The sequence below is a fragment of the Canis lupus genome, chromosome 8, assembly GCF_011100685.1.
Source record: "Canis lupus familiaris isolate Mischka breed German Shepherd chromosome 8, alternate assembly UU_Cfam_GSD_1.0, whole genome shotgun sequence".
Lineage (NCBI taxonomy): Eukaryota > Metazoa > Chordata > Mammalia > Carnivora > Canidae > Canis > Canis lupus.
This window is the reverse complement of record NC_049229.1, coordinates 52,467,366-52,483,991: the sequence shown is the minus strand read 5'-3', so window position 1 is coordinate 52,483,991 and position 16,626 is coordinate 52,467,366. Positions and strand designations below refer to the sequence as shown.

The window sequence follows — 16,626 nt, the reverse complement described above, 5'->3', positions numbered from 1 at the left end:
TCACTTTTTCCTATGAACCTATGAAGAGGTATCACATTGATAACTTACAAATGGAACTGATATAAGCCCTAGAAGAAACAATTTTGACAACATATTTTCAAAGTTCCCTGTAAGGGAACAATAATGTGGGTCTTTGACAGTCCTTTAATCATTACCAGGGACTCAGCCAGGTGGGGAAAGTATCAACATCTGCAGTATCACCTGTTTTGCACCTGGTAGGAAGGAAATCACTACTGGTGGGGGATGGAGTTCACCAAAGGCAATCCTTATCTTTAATAAATGAACAGTGGTCATGATGGGAGGTGAGGCATCTATGTGAAAGCATTGGTTGATGAGGGAGAGAATCTCCTGTCAGATGCTTCCGAGAGTATGGAGAATAGACTTACAAGACTGGTGGATGAAGAATAAAAAATCCATTCAATGAAATTAAAAGGCTCTAATCTTCTACAATTTAAGAGATCATATGAACTGAGGGCCTACAGATTTCTTTCATGGTTTCTAGAACATAAAAAAATAATATTTTAGATTAAGCAAATTAAGAGTTTCTTCCAGTCTCATCAAGGCAGTCAAAAGACGTCAGAAATGACAGCTACTGGGTAATAGGCCAATAGTTCAGAATTAAATATTCCAAATAAGAGAATGAATTGGTATTCCATTAAGAGCAATCACTGTGTCTTCCTGGAAAATATGAAAGGTTACAGTCATTTATAACATTTTTGACGATGGTGGCTTAGTAGCAGAATTTAATATTAGGGACAGAATACCATTCACGCTCATATTCAATTGTACATAGTCACAAAATGGGAAGACACTCTGCCAGCTTGTCCTTTTCCTCTCAAAGCTGATAAACTAAGTTTCTACAGCTGTCATGCCTTCCGCTAGGTTGATGTGCTGAGTTTAATTAGGTTGTAAAAACAGAAAATAAGCCAAATAATTGAGTAAATATAAATGGAATAAAGGCATTTCCATCCTAAAGTGGGTTCCTAGGAAATGTAAAGTAAGATGAATTGTGGCAAAGGAGGGTAAACATGTGTTCGTATGCTGCTGTGTTTGTCTGATCAAACCTGCTTCTGCGGCTGTAAAAGGCACTTGCACAGTGTGGGGATGGTGAATGGATAGATTTTCCCTGACAAAGAGGGGAAAATTTTGTCTCAAATGTATCAGGGACAAAGAAATAAACAGTTTTACTGGCCAGAGAATAAAGTCTAAGAAAACAGATCCTTAATTGCCACCTAGATTTCTAACATCATGGTATTTGTCGGCATCACTTAACTTAAAATTACTGAATTCCATTCAAAGTATTTAGAAATCTATTTCAGGACACCTGGGTGGCTCAGCAGTTTGGCACCTGCCTTTGGCCCGGGGCATGATCCTGGAGTCCCGAGATCGAGTCCCGTATCAGTTCCCAGCATGGCACCTGCTTCTCCCTCTGCCTGTGTCTCTGCCTCTCTCTCTCTCTCTCTCTCTCTCTCTCTCTCTCTCTCTCTGTGTGTGTGTGTGTCTCATGAATAAATAAAATCTTTAAAAAAAGAGAAATCTATTATTTCAGTATTCTTATGTAAGAGATTAGATAATAATTATAAGGAAATAATAAACTAAATAATAGGCAAGTATTTGTTGCCCTAAATAGGTCTCAGATGCTATAATAACTACTTTATATATCCTAGCCCACTTAATTTCCCCTCAATCCTAGGATATAGGTACAATAATTATCCACCTTCTGTAGATGAGAAACCTTAAGGTTTGAGAGGCTAAACATTGCCCAAAGTTGTGCAGTTTGCAAGTGACAGCAAATGTTATATAAACCATCTATGAAGCTCTTTGCCAGTATTTCTGATTTCTGGAAGGACTCTCCAGGTTTTACTTGCTATGTGTCTAGAAACACTTTCCAGTGGCAGAATAATCAGTTCTACACCTAACATGAATGGGTCAGTGCCTTTTTCTGTTAGAGTTTCTATAACAGATATAGATGGGTAGCTTATAAACAATAGCAATTTTACATTTCACAGTTCTGAAGGCTGGGAAATCCGATCAAAGTTGCAGACAGATCTCATGTCTGGTGAGAACCTGCCTCCTAGATTATCATCCTTTTGCTGTAATCTCACAGGGAAGAGGGGGCAGGAGAGCTCCCTCGTGTCTTTTTCAATACAAGCACTAATCCCATTCTTGAGGCCTCTGCTCTCATGACCAAATTACCTTCCCAAAGCACTACTTCCTAATACTATCATGTTGGGGTTAGATTTGAACATATGAATGGGGGGGCCATAAACATCTAGTCTTGTGCAATCAGAAATATTCATTTGTGTTAACCGTTGTCACATGACTCAGATAAGAGGAGCAATGGTACTTTGCTCTAATTGTGGTCGCTACTGCATGGACTGTGAGCTAAACCATAGCCCAAGATCCCTTCATGATGCTCTGACATCACCCAATAGTACGAGGGAGCAAGAAGGGGGAATGTGCTCAAGTTCCTCAGCCTTCAGGTAGTATTCTAGCCCAGTTCCTCTCAACCTACAAACAGTTCCCCTAAAGTTCTTGCCAAAATGCATATTCTGATCCAGTAGATCTGGAGTAGGGCTTGAGATTTTGCATTTGAAACAAATATCCAAGTGATGTCCATGCTGTTGGTCAGAGTAACAGTTTTTGAGTAGAATGGTTTGAAAAAATCTGATTCAGCCAAAGGTAAAATGATCATTCCTTGAAGAGTAAAGAGTATCTAGGGAAGCTGTTGGATTCAGCCAAATCCTATTTCTGACATACTATAAAACATTTATCTGTTCTCCTAATTTGTAAATTGGGTCTAAAGATAAACCATTGTTCAGACTCAAAAAAATGCCCATTGTTCAAAGCCATCCTGATTTATTTATGGTAGAGGAAGTAAACAAGAAGTCTGTGCACAGAAGACAAAGATACGATCCTCAATCTTGGCTATTCTCTCCCAAGAGTTTGTCCCTCCAGGTTTGAACAAAGGAACATAATAATTACACAGATTCAAGACTCCATGAACTAGCTCAGCAAATTTTTCAAGAGTGAAATTTAATATATAAGGCTAATCTTATCATTTGTATCTGACAAAGGACTCATATGGTATTCCCTTTTTCCTCTTAGAGACTCCTTCTACTGTATGTATGTATGTGTGTATATTTATATTTATATTTATATTTATAGTATATATATTGCTCATAGAACCAATATCATAAAATGATATTTACCTTCTTACATCTTTCTCTTCATGTTGACACTGATCTCTTCGAAAGTGAGAGTCACATCATATTTCAAATGAGTAACTAGAAAAGCACTCATTATAATTGGGAGATGATTAGCAATTATAGCATTTACAACAGTAGATATTGTTGGTCAAATGTTTTTCTTCTGTCTGGCCTCATGCTAAATGCTTAATATACTTGATTTCATTGAATCCTCAGAACTATACTATTCTTATTATGCAGTGGAGGAACCCAGTCTTGACATTCCTTGTTTTATTGGTTTCTCTATAGTATTTTGATAGAACTGTTCACTTCATGGCTCCTGAAATGCCTGCTTTACTGCAGGTTCTACTTTTCTGCTCCTTTCCCTTCTTTAGTCAGTTCTTTCTGTTTCTTTCTCCTATCATTTCCTAAACTGATTCTTGTATCTACCAATATCCTATTTCCTTCAAATTCCATACATTCTTTTTAAAGATTTTATTTATTTGAGAGAGAGAAAGTGTGCACGTGAGCAAGTAAGTTGGGGGGAGGAGTAGAGAGAGAGGGACAAGAGCACTCCATGTTGAGCACTGAGTCCAACATGCGGCTCAATCCCAGGACCCTGAAATCATGATCTGAGCTGAACCAGGTAGGAGGATTAACTGACTGAGCCACCAGACACCCCTCTCTTCAAATTCCATACATTCTCAAGACTTCAACTATTTTCTCCACGGAAAAATCACTCCAAATATCTTCTTTCACCTCTTTTCATGGTTTTAGACTCCAGTCCCACATGTCCAACTGCCTCTCAGGTATCTCTGCTATACTGTTCTCTATTATTTTAAGTATCAGAAAAACATTGATTTTTCTCATCTCTGCACCAAACCCGTTCTCTCTAAGTCAATGATCTAGTTTTGGAAATGGCATCATTAACTTTTCATTCATTCAGAAATGAATTCTTTCTTTCTTCCAAAGTCCAGTCAGCCACCCTTTTGGGGAGACTCTTCTTTTAAAATGCTATAATCGTTTTTTGCACTCCAATGCCATCAACTTAGTACAAGTCTTATAACACCAAAACAGTAGTTAGTACCCTAATTATCTTTTGTTTTCATCATCTATTCTTGCACATGTCCTTAACTACTTTCCCATGAAGTCACTTCTCTGCTCAAATAACCTTTATGGTATCACATTGCCAAAAAGACTAATCCTTAATCCAACAGTACAAATCATTTTATTGCATTCAAGTCTTTAAACTCAAACTTCTTTAGAAATTCTGAATGCTTGCTCTATTAAAGCTTTATCTCTAACCCCCATCCTATAACCCTTACATTCTAGCCATATACATCATTCTCTGATCACTCTCTCTGCTTTTTTTTTCTTGAAATCATTTAATTTTTTAAAAAATTTTTATTTATTTATGATAGTCACAGAGAGAGAAAGAGAGAGAGGCAGAGACATAGGCAGAGGGAGAAGCAGGCTCCATGCACCGGGAGCCCAATGTGGGATTCGATCCCGGGTCTCCAGGATTGCACCCTGGGCCAAAGGCAGGCGCCAAACCGCTGTGCCACCCAGGGATCCCAAAATCATTTAATTTTGAACCATAAATATTCCTGTTTTTCTCGTGGCTTATCCAAAGTTTATCATCTTCAAAACCCAGATCACATGATGCTAACATTGTAAGTACTTCCAGAGTCAACTTCAGGTAGAAGTAGGCCTTGCCTCCCATGAATTTATAAGCCAATAATCCCTTTTTGAGGCACACATCCAAATCACTTGTAGAGCTTTTTGAAAATACAAATGAATATATCCTATGTCAGAATTTAGAGTGTAATTCCACCAGGCAAATCTTAAGTCTCTCTTGCATTGCTGCTATTCAGTCACATAATTTCTCTTTTAAGATTTTGGTGAATGTCTCAGTCTTCTTATGCAACTGCAGTATCTTCTAAGTTACCAGAGTATCCTGAGGATACATCTATCAGTATACATTAAAAAGTGCATTAGGGTTATTTGTTTACATTTTGGCTTCCCTTCTATCTAATCTCCCAGTTATTTGAAGAGGGGATGGTAGAAACTTTCAATCAATGTCTATAGAAAGCATTAGTCATCTGTCACTATGGGCAAATCTCTTGTAATCTTTAGGTACAACACTGTGACAGCCCTGGGGATCCTTTGTCACTGTACTCCTAATTGCTTAGAATGGAGTGAAGCACTGTGGGATTCAGTCAGTCATCTTCCAAAAGAGAAGAACTAGTCTTGTTTTAACACATCCACTTCACTCTCATAGACTGCTTGATACATGATACATCAATACCTCGCTGGGCAGCTGCAGTTTTGGAAAGGAATTTGCTTTCTGCAAGACTAGCCTGATAGAGCAGTTTGGAAGGAGTCATGTGAGGAAATGCTAGGGATTCTGGTAATGAAATCCCACCAGTTTGTTATGGAAATCGAATACAATCTGCTTGCTGTGGGTATTTAATGTAACATTTCGCTGGGTACAGGAGAAGCAATTAGGCTGCTGAAAATTGTGTTCGCGTTCCCCATAATTCAATACTGACCACTGTTAGTGGTGTAAGATGTGACAAGACTGATAATTAATTTTGCATGCAATCAGTGTAATAAGAGGGGAGGGAAAAACAAGGAGGAGAAGAAAATGCCTCTAGATTCAGAGGTAGAAAAAATGTTACTTCCAAAGGTTTGATAATGACTCCTGCAGAGCCAGCCTCTGAATAGGAGAACATTCCAGACAAAATCCAATACTGAAAATGAGTTTCTATGCTTCAGATGGGGAAAAAAATCACGAACCCCATCCATGACCATTTCCTCTCTAGTGTTTCTCTTCCTTTAACTAAAGAATAATTGGAGTTTGTTTACATGTATAAATAAGTGATAGTAAGCTCTTCTAAAGCCAGTAACAAACCTTGGGCCTTCTGTTCCCTTCGTGCTTCTCCTTGAAGGAAATTCTTATTTCAAACATTCTGCATGTGAGCGTATGTATGTACACATGTGTTCTGTCTCAACAGAACTGTCAGAGGTGGCATCTTGCTTGCCTACTCTGCTCTCTATCAGATTTCAATATTTTGGAGGACTTACTATCTTCTAAAGTTTTTAACAGCAGCTTTGGTAACAGGTAATTGTGCACAGTTCTGCTAACAGAAAATATAGCTTGGGTCTTTCAGTCTATCTATCTATCTATCTATCTATCTATCTCTCTGTCTATTTAGGAGACAGACTTAAAATGCCAGCATAGTGGAAAAAAATTAATTCAACTAAGTCTACTGCTAGGTGAACTAAAATGTACTCCCCCACATATTTCAGCTTTGGTTTAGTGAATTTGTGCTAGACTGTAATGAAAGTTTGACTTAGGACTGTTTCTGATTCATCTGTATATGCTGTGAACTCACCTAGCTTTTGGTGGGCAAAAGGCAATCAATGCAGTTGTTGAAATAAGTGAATATGCATGAGCATCAGTTAGTGAATCAGTCACCTGTTAGTTGGTTAGTCTCTTCTAGGATTTGGGAACATGGGGTTTCTTTGGGTAATGCCTATCTAACTTGTATAATCTCTGTAAATTACTTGGAACAAGAGAACCCAAGGCTAAGGCAAAATGTGAGTTATTCATTTGCTACTTAGAGCTGAGAGTGGTTTGACTAAGTAAGGTTAAACAAAGGCAGTCTGAGTAGCTGGGAATGGATTTTCTGAAGGCTGGAACATTCATAGAGTCCAGAAGCTGCTTAGAATTAAGCTCTTTCTTGTTGGAGGTAAGACACTTGATTAGAACCTGAGCAAAGCTTATATATGTAGTAATTAGGAATTGTGCTCAGTGCGAACAACAATGATACAAAAAATAGTGGTATAAACACTACAAAGATTTATTCTCTCATATAAAAGAATTCAGAATTAGGTAGTTTAAGACTGATACAGAATTTTCCAAAAAGTCAGGTAAGACCCAGACACTTCTACTCAGCATGTGACTTCTACCCTAAAATTACTCTATGATCCAGCTTGAATGCTGAAGTTCCACTCATCATATCCTGGCAGCAAGAAATGCAAGTGGTGTCCCTTACACCAAAGGCAGATCCCTTTAAGCAGTTGAATTGTTTGTACCATCGAATGCTAGTGCAGATATGTCATTTGTCAAACTTTAAATTGCTTGCCCACTTAGCTGCTAGGGAGGTTGGGAAATCTTTTCTCGTTTGGTTTTAAAGCTGGGTGCAGTGTCATTGTAAATAATACTGAGGATTTATTAAAAGAAAAAGAGAAAATGGGTATGGTGGGTAGGAACTGGCAGTTTCTTCACATGGTTGTATAAAGTGTGCTTACTTTTTCCATCATTTTGCCATATTTTGGGTGGTTCTCCTTTCCCTGGAACTTTTTAGTCATTAAGAAAAAAAAATTGTATATTGTACAGAAGGGAGCTATCCTTGGAGTAGCTTTTTATCTACTTGGAGCATGTTGCTCATAAACAATTTGTATCTTGCCTTTCTCACTTAATATGTACCATATGCACTTTCTATAATATTTTACTTCCATCTCTTTAGTAATTAAGAACAAATAACCTAAGTGTTTGAATTGGTTTTGCTCTTCTTATAATTTTTCAAAACAAGGAAAAATATAGTTCTTTTTCACTGAAACTGCATCCTAAATTTGATTTTCCAAAAGTTGAGCCATTCCCTTGTGAAGTGGTCTGATCTTTCTCCAGGTAGCAATCTAACAAACCAACAGCTAAATGTACCCTTTTTAAGAAACCTCACTCTAGAAGGGGTTATAGCACATCCCATTGGCAAATTGCTCTTTCCAATGGGAGAAGTTACACCATTTTCAGGCACTGGCAGCTTTCAGCCCAGAACTCAAAGGATAAAGAATAAATGGGTACTGCATTTATCTTTAGCTCCACAAAGGCTCTGAGAAATAAGTGAGCAAAAACATAAAAACATATAAAATGTATAGTATAAAAATGACCATGTCTTTGCCCTGCCTCTCTGAGAAGGTGACATGGCAAGAGCTATCATGCCTAATAAGGAAGGACATGAGTCTGCTGGGAAAGACTACATTTACTCTTTTAGAAGTAGTTTAAGTTATAAGTCAATCGACACAAATATTTTGAAATACCTACAAATACAAAACATTATACTAGATGGTCTAGGGGATGCCTAGAACATCAGAAGTACTTCTTAATCTTCATAATTAAAAGAAGTAACATAGGTTTAGTGCCCAGTACCCTGACTAGAGCATAGTAGGAGATCAACAAATGTTATTTTCCTTCTCATTTTCCTTTCTCTTAAGGATTTTACATTTAATTGTAGAAAAAAAGGCAATAAAATGCAAAATGCTAAATACCAACATATAATTGTAATAGCCATACAATTTCACATTAGTTACCTAACATTACCACCTCAAGTTTGCTAAGTGCTTCACAGTACTTTCCTAACATGTAATTTACCCAGATAACAATATGTTTTCTTTAAGAAGATGTTCTTAAAGAACACTGCATACTTTGTTTTGTTTGTTTTTTGATTTTCCCATTCTATGGGTATCAGAATCTTGATTCTAACAGTTAAGTCATGTCCACATCATCAGCACAACATGTAACACTATTTGTGTATCCTAAGTTTAATCTCCAAATCTCTCTACATAGTAAACTCCATGAAATTAGCATGTCTGGGTTATTGACTTTGGTATTTCTATTGCTAGCAAAGTAGCCTGTCCATAGTATTTGTGCAATCAATATTCGATGAACATATGAATCAATGAAAGTCAACTAAATCCACACTAGGATCCTTCATAGGAAAATGTATACCATTTACTCTGCATAGTAATATAAATGGATCAATAAGTGATGCCCAGTAAATTATCATTCTCTATTTCCTCCTCATTAAATATCTAGTGATAATCTCTAAGTGCCATTGCCATACTTGTTTTATTTTTCCAGCTGCATGAGGTAGAGTCCCTCTTACTGCTGCAAAACTCTATTAATTAGCCTTCTTCTCTACACATGATCAAAATAATGTCTCTAAGTAAACATTAATCATTTCTATCAACTGATTTTTTTTTTACCAGAATTTCTAATCAATAGATTCATTTGAAGGCCCTAATCTCTTGGTCTACCCCCCTCCCCAGTCTGGGTTTTCTCTGAAAGGATCTTCATTCTGGTCTTAAGATTGTGGCAAGAAGACCTCAACCTATTTTGGTGGGATGAGTCATTTCCAGTTTGTGGTGCAGGCCGATAAGGGTTTTTCCCATTTGTACATCCCTGGGACACCCATCATTAGTGTTTTGGTTAAGTCTTTTCAGTTCAGTATCATGTGGTGGATGTTTTCCACATAAACTCACCACATTGAGTCACAATGAAGACCTGGGGGTTGAATTATGTGACTAAAAATACATATAGGCATGATCATGAGCTAGAACCTGAGTCTTCTAATTTGCAATTCAATTTTCTCTTTACCATAATGTACTGCCTCTCTTTGAGGAACTGAATCAATAAAAATTATGGCCCAAGAGGAGGGGAAGATCACTGTCAGCTGAATTATATATAGGAGAACATTTTGAAGCATATGGTCCCAGAATTGGGTCTTGAAATATGAGGCATAAATTGGAAATGGCCAATTAGTAAATACTTTTTATTAAGAATATCCCTAATAGTCTTATACAAAATAGTTTTTTTTAAGTATATGAAGAAAAAATCGGCAAATAAAGAGGTGTTTTTCAGTTTACAGGCATTTGAAATTGTGTCCCATTTCTATCTGGCACTTTTATTCATAAACATATTGCCCCATGAGATAGGAAACTAGAGGTGCCTTAGGCTGGCTGGACACCAGCCACTGCCAGGCAGGGTAGCAGCTGAACTAGTACCAGCAAAAATCCATGGGCATCAGATTCAAGACCCTGTCTATAGAAAGCCCCTTCTTATCTCCACTATAAAATGGGAATACAATGCAGCTGCTATAGAGAGCTCTAGCAGGAAAAGTCAATCTATCCTTTTGGTTTTCTTTTTGTTTAAACAAAGAAGGAAAAGATAACAGAGGTCATCAATGTCCATCAATGATAGAAAATTAATTCACCATCTCCAATACCCTTGCCAGTTTCTGTAACTTCTCCGACCCTTTCTCCCTCTACCAACTCCACCACTCATTTGTCCTCAATCCAAATCTAATCTTAAAATTTCACAGCATCATGTTCAATGAGGAAAGACAAACCAGATTGTAATGTTATCCAAAGGTCACCAAATTCTCAAACTCTCTTTGTCATATTTCCTCTAGAAAAAGTATATTAGTTGTACAAAATTTGAAACCTTGCTTTATCCAGACCCATTTATGATGTGATGTGTAGCAATAATTTTATAGCAAATATCAAGACAAAATATAAGCACAGAATTGAAAGAAAATAAATATCCCTAAATCTGAGGATATTTATCAATGAGATCATATTAGCAGTAGCCTTAAAATATAATCAGAGTGATCTCATGGAGGGAAAAATATTTATAGGATCACAGGACCTAGTTTATTATAAGAAAGACTTCTTAGATTAACATCTAAATATGTGGCTCAAACTGCTTTGTTCCCTGTGGCCTTAATAAAGTTTACTTCTTCTGCTTGAATTACCTAAATTCTATTTTTTTTTTTTTTTACCCAGGAAAGATGTGTTCCTAGAAAAAAATAAAACAAGACAAAAAACTGAGTTAAAGGCAAATCCCAAATTTTTCTTCCTTTCCACTGTAGGAGACAGTGGCTCCTTAAGTCACACTTTGCCAAAATAGCTTAATATTGTATCTGGATCCACATAGTCTCTTCTGTCTCTCTGGAACTGAAGTTTCACACAGTCTGAGTACTTTTTTTCTCCCCCCAAGAGTTGGAAGAGCAAATTGTTGGCTGGGAGGAAGGCTGTCTTTGCCACAACCCCAGTGTTTTTCATCTGAAAAGACTGTTATACTAGATTTTAGAAAATGAAATTGCATATATAAAATGTATACAAATGTTGCTTTCTGAATTTTGTCATCTCTATTACTTACACGGATAGCTTTCAAATGTGTTTGCTAAATCCAAAAAATATATTTTATTCTGACAGAGTACAAACACAAACACATACATGTACACAAATGCAAATGAGCATGTGCACACATACACATAAACACATCCGAATATATATAACTTAACATTTTCATGAACAATATTTACCCTTTCATCAAAGTAGATTCACTAAAATGATTTACTTGCAGGAGCATATATTGTCATATGCATCTGTAACATAACTGCCTCTGCTAAAACTCCCTTCCTCATAATTTTCCCCTAGTAACACTTCATAAAAGTGTGTCCAAGCTTATCATTTCCTTTATACTACAGTATGCCTAAAGCATTGGCACGTGTATATCAGACTATAACTATTTGTTTATATATTTATTTTGACTACTACTGAGTTTCTTGAAAACCATGAGTTTGGATTCAACATCTTGGCACTCCTAATAATCTAAATATTACATGGCACTTGATAGATACTCAACAAATACTTGTTGACAATGCATTCACTGGAAATTCCAACATGAACACAGATCAGTAAAATCAATGAAAAAAGCCCACAAGAGAATTATCTTACCTTGTAAAAATCAAATTCATGCAGGAACTTATTAGAGAAAAACATTAACCATGACCCTTTGAGATGTCCCAGCTAATTGAAATGAGTCAGGTAACTGCCACGGTTGGCACATTTGCATGTGCAGACAATGCCAGCAGCTGCTGGAGATCATAAATTACATAAGTAACTGTGCTAAAATAATCATAAATGTTTGCACGACTGTGGTCTATTTAAAGTATCACCTGAGGGGCATCTGGATGGCTCAGTCTGTTGAGCGACTGACTCTTGATGTTGGCTCAGGTCATGATCCTCACATCATAGGATCTAGCCCGAGTGGGCTCTGTGTTCTGCAGGGAGTTGGCTTCTCAACCTCTCCCTTTGTCCCTCCTCCTCCTAGTGTGTGCACGCATACATACACGCACACTCTCTCTCAATAAATATATCTTAAAAAAAAGTATCACCTGAAGACTGTGAACCTCACAACCACTTGTAACTAGTCCTTACTCTTTAAAAACAAACAAATAAAATAAAGCGTAACAAAGAATAAATTCATCTCTGCAATATTTATTTATTTATTTAGGCCTCCACAGTGATTGAGTGTCCACCGGGGAAGAAGAAGGGAGAAGATTGAAGAGGTGGAACGGCTGTGCATTTCATCATGAAGATTTATCCAGAAGTAACAAAAAAGACATTTGTTAATTTCCCTCCCGAGTGGGTTTTGGAGGCTTTCCAATGCTCAAACAAAGAAAGCCTCATTAGCTAATTCCAGAACAGACAACAGACAAAGCTGCAGCCTCAAGTTCAGGCCCTTTCTACTATGGAAATCATGGAGTTCCTCCATCATTCTGGCATCATTAACTCCACAGCATGAATCCTCCTATATACCTCTTGATCCATTACTTTCAGTAACAAATGGCCATTTGTCTCCTACTCTTTATTCTGGCCAGATGCCTGGGCACAGACAAAGGTGGTACCAATCAACAATGGTGCCCATCAAAACTATGTGATATATTGATGGCATATGCAAGGACTCCAGGACCACGTAGAGCCAAATAAGACCAAGGCAGGATCCTATCTAGACCCGAGGATTCCTTCTCTCGGACTATTTAGTAATATATAGTTTGTTATCCCTCCAAATCATAATCTTATCAATATTTCTGATGAAAATATTGCTCTAAGAGTTAATCCTGACATCGGGCCAGGTACCACCTTGAAAACAGAGCTCCTAGATGTTTATTGAGGCTGCAAGGTGACCAAAAAGAGAACAATGGCCTGAAGCTCTTCCAGCACACACTTGTGGGCCATTCTTGCCCAGATGGCTTATTAATTAAGATACTTCAGAAGACAGGCTGAGTCCTCATTAGACCATGAGAAAAGATCAGTTCTATACTTTCAAAATGACTATAAATCACATTATGCTTCTAAAAGATAAGATGAACAAAGAGCCTCTGCTCTCACAAATGCAATGGTAGTATATTTTGGTTTTGTTTTTCCCCATATTCCAAATAGTTACCTGGTTGGATTAGGGTGGAATTTAAACCTAATTTTCACCTTGGTATAAAAGTTTTCTTTGAATAAACTTTGGAGGACATGAGAAAAGTTGGAAAAAATCAAATAGAAAATAAGATCATTCTAGGAATTCCCCATGTTTATATATATTTCATCTCCCCTACTCCACTATAGCAGACCATTCCAACACCTATGAGAAGATATCTCACAGAATATAGTGAATACTGACCTTTTTTTTTTTTTTTTTTTTTTTTTACTGATTTTACCAAACTTTCATTAACAGGAGAAATTTTCAACTAATTATTAAATTTATTTTTTTTTCAAAATATTTGACTGTCTTCTCTGTGCAAGGTACATGTTAAGCTGAAAGATGAGAAAGAAAGACTTGGACCCTAAAAAGAAAGTGGAAAAAAAAACACTAAAACAAGGAAAATTGTAAAAAGTGCCACAGGACATGTATCAATTAGGTATTAAAAAATTCAGAGAAGGGAACAAATATCCTGCTTCACAGAAAAGGAAATTGTGAATAAGGCATTAGCTAATCCAAAGTAAACCAGAGAATCCATTCACAAAGAAGGAATCACATGGAAAAAAAGGCACACAGGTCTAAAAGAGCAGAAGAAAAAGGAATAATAAGACAGACAGGTATGGTGCCCGCGCAGGGCTCAGGAGGGGATGAAATAAGAGATGAGGCTCCAAAGATGTATTAGGTGTTGAATACCACAATAAAGAGACTGAATGTGCTTGTGCTTACTCTCTCTCACTTCCCCTGGCCAAGGGAGTGTTTTGACAGTCTTTTAATAGAACAAATTATCATTCCTTTTTAAAGAAAATAACATTGGGAGTTTGTGCATAGCTGATTGGAAAGGAAGCAGTACAAAGGCAGGAGTACCAGCTCAGAAACTAGTGTAAAAGTCCTTGTAAGAAATGGAAGGACTGAAAAAAAGTTGCATCTCACATGTATTTCAGATGTTGAAGTGGGGCTTGGCTACTAGTTGGTTTGAAGGTGAAAGATGTGTTAGACTGATCCCTGAAGCTCAAAGCTCAATACAGTGGGAAGTGAACAGCATATCAAAAATAGGATAGTGAGTGGACTTGAGCCACCCTAAAATGCCAAAGGTAATTCCAGCAGAGATACCTGGCAGGCAGTTGAAAATATGATTACAAGTTAGATTTAGGAATCATTCAAGAATTACACATAATAGTTGATGCCAACTGATAAGATCATCTATGGAAAGAATATTTTCAGGAAAATTACAGAAAACGGGTTTATCTCTAATTTTCACATCTCTTCCTCTAGGTCTTAGAGGAGTTGGCTAAATATTTTCTTAAATATGTAAACAATACAAGTTTTGTCTTTGGGGAACCTTAACTTATTAAATTCCTGTCTCATATATAGAGTAGACAAGGAACTATAAAATGCCATGATGAATTGACCTCACACCTCCAGCACATTAACTACCCTAGTGGGGACACTAGCAGCAGGGAGGTTGAAATAGATAGAAATAAGAGAAGAGAAGACATGGGAAAGATTATTTTAATAAGATTAGAAAACACTCTATACCACTGTAAAACTTTGGAACTGAGAAGAAAGTGTTGGGCGAACATTTATTTTCTTAAATTCAAAAGTAAGTGAGATGGAAAGAAACAATAAGCACTGTCAACTAACTCAGAAGCTGCTCTCTTTTGGAACCATAAAATGATTTTACAGCCTATACAATCTTGTTAGGAGATAGCTCATTATGACATAATTTCATATATACAACACGTAATAACTACATGGTTGCTGTGAAACTGTTAGCCTATAACTGGGATATTAATCCTGTTTACACAGCATGAGGACCATGAAGACAGTCTCCTGCACTTTTCTTTTTCCTTGAAACACAGAGGCACCACTCTTGCAGCAGGTGAGGAGTATCTTGCTTCCAGATTTGTTTTATTTAGTCTAATCAGTGTTTTATATTAAAAAAAAATAAATGCAGGTAATGAATTCAAAGAGTAAACATAACAGTCTTGCCTTCTGGCTTGTCTTGAAATATAAGAAGATTTCATAGGTCTGGCCTAGCAGTAATGACAGGCAACAGCTGAGCAGCGGCTGCCTTCTGGAGACCAGGATCTCCAGTATGTCACAGTCCTTGCTACTCTCTGTTGTATCTTTGACATGAAGACCAAGAGTTAGTGCCTGAACTATTGTTTTCCTGACCTCAGACCCTCCTGGCTCATTAATTTTGTTTTTATATTGAAATATAGTTGACACACAATGTTTCATTAGTTTCAGGTACACAACACAGTGATTCAAAAACTCTAATTGCTATGCTAGGCTCAGAAGTGTAGCTATTATCTGTCACCACGCAATGCTATTACAATACCATCGAATATAGGCTTCCGGTGATCGAATGTGTAAGTCACAGGGATGAAAGGTATAAGCATAGGAAATATAGTCAATGGTTCATTTATTTTATATCCTCCCTGTAGGCATATGAGTTTGTAACCTCTATTTTAATGTAATGGACTGAAAGTGACCTCTAAGATTACTTTACAGTGAAGACCATCACAATATGGTGTCTAGACCTGTTCCTTCCTAAGAACCAAGGCACTGGTTCTATAACATGACAAAGCAAACAGATTTATGTACTCTGTATACACTCTGGTGAATGAGGGGCCAGAATGAAACTTTGTTAAAATGAGGGCTTAACTGAGACCAAGAGAGGAGAATGTTGTACCTTGGAAATGAAGAAGGTTGAAGTTCAAATGAAAATGTGGCAAACTCGGGTAACTCAAAATGAGTAAACATGAATGAAGGATCTATTCATCAGGTGGGACCAGAGTGCAGAGTAGAAAGCATAGGTATGTCCTTATCAAATGAATAGCTTGGGTACCCTCTTGGGCCTCCATCAGAAACAATACAAGAAAGAATAGATACAGAATCTAATTCCTCACAGAAAGGGCTGTTAAGTACATGGAGAAAAACAGACCACAATCCCATTCATTAGAGTTGAGAAAAGGTCCCACAAACCTCAGAGTCAATGTCTTTGAGAGAGAACAAATAGCTGAGAAACTTGTGAACCCTAGGGACTAAGCTAGAAGCGTCCGGTAGACAGCCTGGGAATCCCGCAGGGATATTCAAGGGGCTTTCTCTCTCTTACTCATGTTTCTAAAGCATTTTAATACTTTATCCTTTAATAAAGAAGTTAGTAGCAGGGTCAATGTCTCTGGAATGCCAAGATGTGAGTGTGTACAGCAGAGTCTGAATACCAACTTATGCCTTTTTAAATCCCTTAGTACTTATTATACTCTAATTAATATTGCCCCTTTATCAATCCATGCACTCATGCACACAGATAGTCACATGCACCTGATTAAA

The 16,626-nt window shown here is 37.2% G+C and overlaps 1 protein-coding gene across 28 annotated transcripts in view; it reads right to left on the bottom strand.

Annotated features, from left to right (window-relative positions):
• NRXN3 (neurexin 3) overlaps positions 1 to 16,626 on the bottom strand; it is a 1,532,396-nt gene that overhangs the window by 215,342 nt on the left and 1,300,428 nt on the right. The gene's annotated exons all lie outside the window — the stretch shown is intronic.